Source organism: Caretta caretta, chromosome 23, assembly GCF_965140235.1.
Source record: "Caretta caretta isolate rCarCar2 chromosome 23, rCarCar1.hap1, whole genome shotgun sequence".
Classification (NCBI taxonomy): domain Eukaryota; kingdom Metazoa; phylum Chordata; order Testudines; family Cheloniidae; genus Caretta; species Caretta caretta.
In genome coordinates, this window is record NC_134228.1 from 6,097,124 (window position 1) to 6,107,849 (window position 10,726).

At 55.9% G+C, this 10,726-nt stretch overlaps 1 pseudogene; it reads left to right on the forward strand.

The window, feature by feature from the left end:
• The first annotated feature begins 1,289 nt into the window (after positions 1-1,289).
• Positions 1,290-9,399, forward strand: LOC142069902 (maestro heat-like repeat-containing protein family member 1; annotated as a pseudogene).
• Positions 9,400-10,726: the final 1,327 nt, after the last annotated feature.

Here is a 10,726-nt window from a genome sequence, read left to right on the forward strand (position 1 = left end):
GCTGGTGGCACGGCACGGGAAGGCGGCACAGGTTGTTAGATGAGGCATTGGGCTGGGACCCAGGAGAGCTGTGTTCAGTCCCCCGCTCCTCTGTAAGTCTTCTGCGTGAGATCAGGTGAGTCCCCGCCGCCCCGGGCCTCAGCTAACTAGGGAGAACAGGTCCCTGCTCTGCGGGGGGGTTGAGAGCCTAAATACCACAACACCCGTGTGCTCAGCCACTGGCATGGTGGGGCCAGGTAAGTGCCCAGACCGGGAGATAGCTGGTGGCCCTGCCCCTCGTCCTGCTCCAGCCCTGCTCTCGCTCCAGCCTCGCTCCACCCACACCCCGGCCTCCTGAGTCCAGCTCCAACCACAAGGCCTGACCACCTCCAGCACCTTTGCTGACACCATCACTTCCAGAGGGAATGGCACTGAGGTTGCCGGGGGAACAGGCATTCTCCGACTGCCCGGCGCCATTGTTCCATTCACCAGGACAGTCCGATGCCAGGACAGTCCCCCTGAGCTCTGGAGAGGACTAGAGGTGCCTTCGGACACCTGCCGTGCAGCTGCTGGAGAGTCAGCAGGAGACACTGGGTGAGGAATGGAGCCCCCCAGGGCAGGGGCCATTCAGGAGACCCAGTGTGGGGGGAATCAGGCCTGGGATTCTCTGCAGCGGCTGCTGCCACACAGGCCTTGGAGAGACGAGCTGCGAAACAGCCACAAAGCTCTGCCCCGGCACAGCCTGCCTGCCCGCTGCTGTCCCGCCTTCTGCTCCTTCCCCTTCACGGTGGTGTCAGAGCAACTCCTGCTGCTCACCAGCCCGCCCCCCGCACCCCACCCCGCTTCCCTCCCCCACCTGGGACCTGCCACGGCCCCAATATTCCTGGGGGAAGGGATCAGGGTAATTTCCCTGGGCAGGATGAATCCTGAGTGGTTGGATGCAGCCTGTCTGCTGGGCAGTTTGTGAACCAGCAGAAGGAGAGGCGGGAGTGACCCGGGGGAGGCCGTTTGGCCTGCGGGATGCACCTGGGAGTCTGGAGACCTGGGTTCTAATCCTGCCTGTACTGCTGACTGCCTGGGTGACTTTGAGCACATCCATTGGCTTGTTTCCCTGCTGGCTGCCTTGGCTAGTTAGAGTCTGAGCCCTACGGCCCAGGGATTCTCTGCAGCACCTGGGGCAACAGGGCCCTGATCTCAGCTGGCAGCTGTAGGCGCTGGTGGAATAGCAATACGTGGACTGGCTCTGATGCTGAACGGGGCAGTCGCCTCTCATCCCTCACAAGCAATGCCTTGTCCTGGCTTCTTGCAGGATGGCTGAGGAAGTCCGCAAGGTCCCCTTGAAGCCCATCCGTGCCTGGGAGGAGACGAGACCTCCTTGAAGGAAGAGTCCACGGAAGAGCCCACAGCAGCAGCAGGAGCTGTGTGTGCCTCAGCCCTTCCATGCTGGTGAGTGGGTGCCTCCTGGGTGGGCGGAGGGGGCTGCAAAAATGGCAGGGGCCATGGCCCTGCATTGCAGTGGGGCTTGGCCCCTCTGGGGGTTGGGGTTGCAAGACCAGGGTGTCAGTGGCGGGAGAAGACTCCATCACCTTTGTACAACTCTGGGCTGCCATGAGACGGAGAGACAGGAAAACCCAGGCAGGGGGGAATGGCCCCTCCTGCTGGCAGCAGCTGCAGCCTCTACAGCTGATCGGGGCATTAGGGGTGGCAGCAGAAGCATCAGGTGGAAACTGACTGAATTGCCCACATTGATCCGTCACACTGCAGGATCGGAAGATGTTTTCCACCAGTCGAAGGGGATGCTCTGTGCACAGTGGGTTGTTAAGCCTAGGATTGCAGGGCGCCGGCTAAAGCATGAGATGCCCCCTGATGTTGCAGCCCCATCTGCTGGCTCCTGTGCAGGGGGGTGACGCATGGCACAGCACAGGGCATTTGGGTGGGGGGGGTTGATGATGGGAGCCCAGGGCCTGCCCAGGTTACACCCGGTGGCTGTCGATGGCAGGAGAGGCAGTCAGAGGAAGCAGAACGGGCAGGCCCTGGGTCCCCGTACCCCGCGCAGACTGGGTAGCTCCTCCCTCTCCCGCTATGGGGAGCAGGCCGATTCACTGCCAGTCCCTCTGCCCCCTCCAGCAATGGCCCGGAGAGCGGGGACACCACTCATAGCCTGACATCATGCCTCCTTCCAGGTGTGGCGCTCCCCAAATCCCCAGGCTCAGCCTGCATGCTGGGTGCGGCGGGGAAGTGGGGTGGCCGCTGGGAACCAGGGCTCTGACTGGATCTTTGCTGGGCTGAGCAGCAAAGAGTTGGGGAAACCAGGGATGGCTGTGCTAGACCCTGTTGTGCATCAGGGCTGCTACCCTGCTGGGGTGGGAGCGGGGGGCAAGGGTTTCTGCTAAAATCTCTGTCACCCAGCCTGCAGCTTGGCAGCCTCAGGTATTACCACTGCTCTGTCTTTGATCAGATTCACCATCACCTGGGAATGCCTCCTGTTTTATGGGGCCAGATTCGCAGGAGAAAGACACCCTAGAGTACATCAACGCCTTTCTCAAGGGCAATGAACAGGTACCAAGAGCCCTCCTCTGATCTGTCAGCTACTGCCCTGTCCACATGCACCATCCGTCCTTCTCCGGATGAGGCATGGATTCTAAGGCCAGACGGGACCACTGTGACCTCCTGTATAACACAGGCCAGAGACCTGCCCCCAAATAATTCCCGTTTAAACTAGAGCATCTTAAAAACATCCTCTCTTGAGTTACAAAAGGTACCCACCATGCCCCTTGCCCACTTGTGCCCACTGGATTTGGCCAGTCTCCAGCGTGATGGGTTGCCCCCCTTTGAGGTGCCACCTGATGTACTGGCTTATCACTGAGCCCGCCTGTTCTGCCAGCCTGGGCCCCCGTTACCTTGTCTTGTTGGGCTCGGCTCACAAGCCTCTTCCAGCCATACACACAGGCAGGGCCACACCCAGCTGCAGAAAGACACAGACACTGAGATCAGCTCTGGGAAGACTCAGCTGAAGGGCCTTCTCCCAGTACTCTGGTGCCCACCTCCTTTGGAGTTCGGACCCAAAGGTTTTATGACATGCGCCCCCTCCCTCGATGTCGAGAGAGGTATGAACAACTCTTTGCCCCTCCTCCCAGTTACTAATTTATACTGCAAAATGGGCTGTGGTATAAACAAGAAATAAGATGATTAACTACAAGAGGTAGATTTTAAGGGGTTATAAGAGATAGCAAACAGAACAAAGCAGATTACCCTAGTAAATAAACAAAACACACAAACGAAGCTTTACACACCAGACAGACAGGATATACATTAGCAAATTCTCCCCGAGTGATAAACAGGTTGGCAGATTCTTAAGGCAGAAGATGCCTTGGTTTTGCAGCTTGGATTTCCCAGGTTTTCTTGCACAGGCTAGGAATCTCTCTCTAGCCTGGGACCATCACTTCTCATGGTTCAATCTTTGTCCCTCAGGTGTTTCCAGGTATCTTATTGCAGGGAGTCTGAGGTCCCGTCCCCCCCGCCCCCACAATGTCCTTGTTCCCCTTTTATCTTCTCTTCCCACCTGCTGGAAAACTCCTTTGCTGTGACCTGGGTCCAACAGGTCCCGCTGTGTCACGTTATCTCGGGGAGGTTTCTCTTGCACACAGTTCCTGGGGTAGCCCTAATGCTTGTGCATTTCCTCCAGGAGCCAGTGTTTGGCTTTTTTGCTGTTCTACCTGAAAGGCTGTTTTGAACCTCACAGTGTTTTTCAGGAACACATACACAGCTGAACTTCAGAACGTCACATACAACGATAGCACATGCAATCCAATGAGACATTAATGTCTAGCAGATAAAGACTTTTAGACTGATACCTTACAAGACATACTTGGTACCAAACATATCCTAATTATATGACCATGGCGAATATTGGGGTGTCAGGGTGCCACACCCAGATGTTCCTCCCACTCTCTCAAGCTCCCCAGTAAGACTATCTGGCTGCTTAGCCCCCATGTTGCAGTTCCTCTTTGGACACCTACCCCGTGAGATCTGCTTCCTCTCTGGTCAGGTTTCACACAGAGCTGCCCTGGCCTCCCCACATAGTCACTCCTGTTGGGAGATGAATGGCCTTCTGGCATTCGGCATATCAAAGTCTGAGCAGTGCTGGGGGGAAGCTTTCTGACATCTCTCCCACTGGCAGCTCCTTTCCACGCTAACCTTCCTGTTTTTGTCTAATCTCTGCGGGGCATAGGAGGAAGCCAAGAAACTTGAATTCTTGGATTGTGTCATCACCATCAGCAGGGCCGTCCTCAGGAGGCACCCAGAGAGAAACCTGGCAGCTTTTCTCGGGAAAGCCCTCCTTGTGAAGAAGATAAAGGTGAGTAAAACACACACTCGGGCTATGTTACTTGGCGGGTTTAGTGATTGGCCCGGAGAGCTCTGCAGATTTGTCTACCTTCAACTGCCAATCGCTGGATCGTGTTGGACGTTTGTCTGTTAGACTGAAGAGCCCATTATCAAGCATTTGCTCCCTGTGTCGGTACTTACAGACTGTCATCAAGGCACCCTGTAACCTTCTCTTTGTGAAGCTGAACTGATTGATTTCTGGAGTCTCTCACTATAAGGCATGTTTCCCAGTCCTTCAGTCACTCTTGTGGCTCTTCTCTGACCACTTTCCAATTGATCAACATTCTCCTTGAATTGTGGGCACCAGACCTGGACAGAGGATCCCAGCAGAGGTCGCACCAGTGCCAAACACAGAGGGAAAATAACCTCTCTAACAACTGGAGATTGCCCTGTTTGTACAGCCCAGGATGGCATAAGCCCTTTGGGCCCCAGCCTCGCACTGGGCGCTGCTGTGCAGCTGATTACCATGACTGCCAAGTCTTTTCCAGAGTCACCGTTTCCCAGGTTAGAGACCCCATGCTGTGAGTGTGGCCTGCGTTCTTTGTTCCTGAACATGTCACTGTATTGAAAGGTAGGTTGTTCCCTTGCACCCAGCTTCCCAAGTCACCAGGTCGCTCTGTATACACCAGTCTCCCTGCACAGAGCCCCAACACTCCGCAGTCAGTGCCCACTAGGGAACTAGCAACAAATCTGCTCCGTAGATTTGGAAAGTCTTTGCTCTGCGGCGCTGCAGAAAGCTTTCCGGAGCTTACCTCCCTTCCCTGAACGTGGGACAGCGTGTGCTGGTGGGTGGTCCAGTGGGCTGGGGCTCAGTTCCTCAGTGAGACCTTTGGGCAAAGCACTTCCCCCTCTGTGCCTCAGTTTCCCTCCCATGCCTTGTCTCGTCCAGTTAGCTCGTGAGTTCTCTGGGGCAGGGACTGGCTCTCACCGTCTGTGTGCAGCACCTGGCACAAGGAGCCTGATCTCAGGTGGAGTCCCTGGGTGCTAATGCTGATGGAGCCTTTGCAGTGCACTGGTGCGTGACACTGGGGCACTGACCACAGGCCCTGCACTGCGCTCCTAAGCTGGAGCCCTGCACACCGTCAAGCCCACAGGAGGACGACCTGTCTGCCGAGGCCACGTGTTGCAGGCCCTGCGCTTTGCTCCCCAGCCGGAGCCTTACGGGAGCTCGGAGCCCGGCTGGCACTTCCCCACATTGTCTCCCCAGGAGCTGATTGATCTTGAGTCCGTCGACTCCCTGACCAGCGGGGTGCGTCAGCAAGCGATGCTCGCCATCATGGAGCTGAGGTACCCGGCCTGCCCGCCCAGCCCCAGCTCGTGCTGTGTGCAGCCAGACACGCCAGCCTCTTGGCGTGGCCAGTTCTCCAGGGCATTCCCCCCTCTGCTCCTCCCCCGTCTTCCGATTCCCCCGGGCACGTGGCACCAGTGGGTTGGTGGTGGAGGATCCTTCGGTGCCTGGCGACCTCTCCAAGTGGCCGTGTGAAGATGTGGGGGAGGGAGCGAGGGGGTTGGACCGGTCCCCTCTGGGACCCGCAGGCGATGGCTCCGGGGGGAGAGGGGCAGTTGGGCACTGCCGGAGCGGAGCCACCGGAGTCGCCGCCAGCTGTGCCAGCTGCATCCCGCCGGCAGCTCAGCGACTCCCTGTGGCTCAGAGGCTGGGCAGGCTGAGCCCAGGCACGTGGCACAGCCTGCGCCAGGGGGGGCTCTCTCTCAGTGCCGCTGGCGCCCTGCTCTCAGCTTCCCAGAAGCCTGCCCATCATGTCCTGGGAGCCTGAGGCCAACATCAGTGCATCAGTCTCGCCTCAGCCCTCCAATCCACGCGTGTCTCTTCTCTTAGCAAAGTGAAGCCACTGCTGCGGGGAATGGAGCTATCCAGCCTGCTCACCGTCTGCTTCTCCAGCGTCTTCTCCCTGCCTCCAGCAGAGACCAACCAGGGCGTGGAGGCTGCTCTATACAACAACGTAAGCCCCAAACTAGCCATGAGGAGCTGCCCAAACCGAGGGGGAATCCTGCAAGTCACTTGTGTCCCTGCCCCCTGGGTTACCTGGCGCTGGCATAAGCGTGTAATGATCACAGCTCCTTGGCAGCGCTTCAGCTCAGGACCTGCAGTACTAAAGCACAAGCCCCACCGCCGCAGATAAAGGAGTAACTCCCTCATAGGGTAGCCGTAGTAGGCATTTATCCTTCACAGGCACCGGCAATTAGTGGGGAACAGACACTCCCTTCACAAGCACATTCATCCCCAGTGCATGGCTGGGGGCACAGGCCTGAGATCGATCGGCTGCTTGAGATGCACACAGGCCAGGGGAACTGAAGCTTGGCTGGAAATCTCCCCTCCCCCTCAAATGCGGAGTCCTTCCTGACTCTTCTAATGCATTAGACTTTGTGCAGTGGCCTCCCTGGGGACAGCAAAAGCGGGTGGGGTCCTGTTGCCAGGAGGAGTTTGCAGTAGGTCCCCTGCGGGTACAAGTGAGTGGGTGAGCTGGAATAGCAGGGGCTGCCATGGCCTGGGGCATGTCACACACCAGGGCATTGGTTTGTCGCCTGGCTGGGTAACGTCACTTGCTGTGGTTTCTCCTCTGCTCTGCACGCAGACTCTGAACACCATGGATGAGCTGCTGAAGGCCTTGGTGTGCGAGGATGAGAAGCCCAACCTTGTGGTGCTGCAAAACATCGTGGAGGTGTGGATGCATGGGGGCAGGAAGGGGACGAGTCCTGTAGCTGGGGAGGGGCTCTGGGACCAAAGCTCCATTTAATCCCAAGCATGGGACACCCCCGTGCCTTCTGCTCCTCAGAGTACGTTCTATACAAAGGTTCTTGGGCTGGAGGACCAAGTGCCCCCACTATATCTGAAAAACGTCTGCATGGCGTGGGGATGGAGGAGCGCGGGATCTGCCGTGTTCTCCACTGAGCCTCATCTGAGCCTGGGATTCATTTGTGTTCACCATGGGCCCCACCAATACTGGCCAGAGCCCAGAGCTAGATTCCCCCAACGTTCTAGTTCTGGGGCCACAGGAAGTCGATTCTGTGGGTGGTTTGTGCTGCAAAAAGAGGGAAATGTCCTCAGCAGATATTTGGTCTTCTCAATCCCAGAGCTTGGGAAGAGGGAATCACAGAAGTGCAGGGCTGCAAGGGATCTCAAGAGGTCATCTACTCCACCCCCTGCACTGAGGCAGGGCCAAGCATTCCTCGACTGTCCCTGAGGAGTGTTTGTTCAGCCTGTTTTTTTAAAACGTCCATGATGGGGAGTCCACTACTTCCCTAGGTCACCTGTTCCAGTGCTTAGCCACCCTTAGACTTTTTCCGAATATTTAACCTCAATCTCCCTTGCTGCAGATTAAGCCCACTACTTCTTGTCCTACCTTCAGGGGACGTGGAGAACAATTAGTCACCATCCTCTGTAAAACAGCCCTTAACGTATTGGAAGAGTGTTAGGAGGTGCCCCCTCCGTCTTCTTAAGACGAAACATGCCCAAGTCATTCACCCTTTCTTCATAGGTCAGGTTTTCTAAACCGCTGATCATTTTTGTCGCTGTCCTCTGGACGGGCCCCAGTTTGTTCACATCTTTCTTCAAGCGGGGTGCCAAGAACTGGACACAGTGCTCCAAGCCAATACACCTCAGAATGACGTTTCCCTCTTCCACAACAGCATCACACTCTTGATTTCTATTCAGTGTGAGATTCAGGATAACCCCCAGATCCTTTTCTGCAGTCCTGCCACCTAGCCGGTTATCCCCCACTTTCTTTTTATGCATTGGGTTTTTCCTTCCTAAGTGCGTTACGTCACATTTGTTTTGAGTGAATTTCATCTTGTTGACTTCAGACCAACTCTCCAATTTGGCAAGCTGATTCTGAATTCTAATCTGTCCTCCAAAGTGCTTGTAACTCTCCCCAGCTTGGTGTCATCCGCCAACTTGACAAGCATACTCTCCTCTCTGTTAACCAAGTTCTTCATGAAAATATTGACCAGTACTGGACGCAGGCACACCCCTGGGGGACCCCACGTCAGACACCCTCCCAGTTTGCCAGCGAGTCAGTGATAACTCCTCTTTGAGGATTGCCTTGCCATCAGTTGTGCGCCCACTTTAGAGTAGTCTCATCTGGAGCATATTGGCTTAGTTTGCTTATGAGAATGTCTTGTGGAACTGTGTCAAAAGCCTTACGAAACTTCATATACATCATCATATACTGCCTCCCTCCATCCACTAGGCAAGTAACCCGGTCAAAGAAGGAAGTTAGATTTGTTTGGCATGGTTTGTTGTGGACAAATCCATGGTGCTATTCCTTATCACCCTATTATCTCCTCTAGGTTCTTACAAACTCTTTAATAATTTGTTCAATAATCTTTCTGGGTACCAAAGATAGGCTGACAGGTGGATAATTCCTTGGGGCCTCCTTGTTCCCCTTTCTGAAGATAGGCTCTGTGGCTGCCCTTCTCCATTCCTCTGGGACCTCAGCCCTCCTAAAGGTTCAGAGATTGCTTTGTCTAGCTCCATCTCATGTGAATATCATGAGGCTCTGCCAACTTGAATACATCTAACTGACCTAAATTGTCTTTTATCTGTTCTCTCCCTAGTCTGGCCTGTATTCCTTCCCCCTTGTTGTTAATATTGTGGTCATCATCTAGTCGCCATTAACCTTTTAAGTGAAAACTGAAGCAAAAAAGGCATTAAACACCTTGGCTTTGTCTGTATCATCCATTATTTGCTCTGCTTCCCTGCTGAGTAGTGGCCCCACACTTTCCTTTGTCTTTCTCTTGCTCCTAATGCATTTACAGAGCTGCTTCTGATTGCCTTTTATGTCCCTTGCCAGTTCGAACTCATTTTTGCCTTAGCCTTTCTGATTTTCACTCTATGTGCTTGTGCTATTTTTTGGTCCTTCTCCTTCACAATTTGTCCCAATCTGTTTCTCTCAGGTCCTGCTCCCCTGGACCGCATCCAAGGAGGTGCATGTGCGGCTGAGGGCAGTGGGAAGAATCACCTGGCTGACCAAATTCATCTCTGGTCAACACAAATTCAAGGTGAGCAGCCTGTGACTCTGGCCGTCTCCTAACTGCATTGAGCAGCCTCGCGGTGCAGCGCTCCCTGGTAGGGAAAACCCGGACCTGGAATAGTGATTCAGCAAGATCCTCGGTAGGAGTCCAATCTAATGAGGCCTGATGTGGACGGGTCTGTCCTCTGACTCCAGTGGGCCTTGGGTGGAGCCCCATCATTCTATCTCCAAGGACTCTCCCTGCTGTTCCCCTAGGACCAAAGTCTGCTCCGCAGGGTCAGCGGATTTACACAGGATCGACCTGAGAGCACCCTCTGAACCCAGGTGTCTGTTCACGCCCTTTGTCAGTTGCCCCTGGGGTGCTTTGGCATCAGCTCCTGCCAGGCTGCCAGATGAAGACCCCCTGCTCTGGGTGCTCAGGGCCATTGAGCTGCTGCAGCTGCTCCACCCCCCTATTGCAGGGCCTCCCCTCCGGCAGCTGGAGGGGGGCACTTGGATGATATGCCCCCAGAGGCTGGGGCAGCAGAAGAGAAGGAGGGAGGTGGGAGGGGACACAGTGAAAGGGATGGGAGGGGCCAAAGAAGCCAGAGCAATGGGGAGTGGGTCAGGGGAGGCTGTGCAGACCCCAGGAGAGGAGGGCAAGGGGCTTGGTGCGACGTGGGGAAGAGCAGGGAGTGAGCGCAGGGGCTGCAGGAGGGGCAAGGGAAGGTCTGGCAGGAGGGGGAGGCTAGAGGACAAGGCTGCAGGAGAGAGCCGGCAGGAGAGAGCCGGCAGGTTAGGTTCGGCGCAGAAAGTGGGGGTTGTGGGGAGCTCCAGGATGGAGTGAGAGAGGTGAAATGCAGAGAAGAGGAGTCCAAGGTGACCTCACGCTTCTGGACCTGAGGTCAGTGGAGGGAGGGGGATGGGAGAAGGGGCTGGGATTAGGAGCTTGCCCTTGAGATGGAGACTGGACGTTAGTTCATTCCTTACCCAGGTCCCCACTCGAGGGCAACGTTTGCTGACTTTGCTACCCAGACTTCCCGTCCCTGCTGAGCTTCCCTCAGTCCCTGGTGATGGGCCCCATGGCTCCTCCTGCTCTCATTGTCCCCAGTCTCTCTGCGCTGGGCTCTGCCTCCCCCGGTTCTAGCCCGTTGCTAGTGCAATGCCAGGGGGACATGCTGCGCTGGGCCTGCAGGGGCGAGTGACTCTCCTTGCTCCCTCTCTCCGTCAGGGAGTGGAGGAGTTCAGAGTCCTGGGCCAGCTGGTGGGCTGTCTCACTCTGTGCAGTGCTGAGCAGGAGCAGGAGATCTGCCGATCGGCTATGGAGGGACTTCACCACCTCTACGCCTTCATGCTGCGGCAAAAATGTAAGAGCACTGGAGACCCTTGTC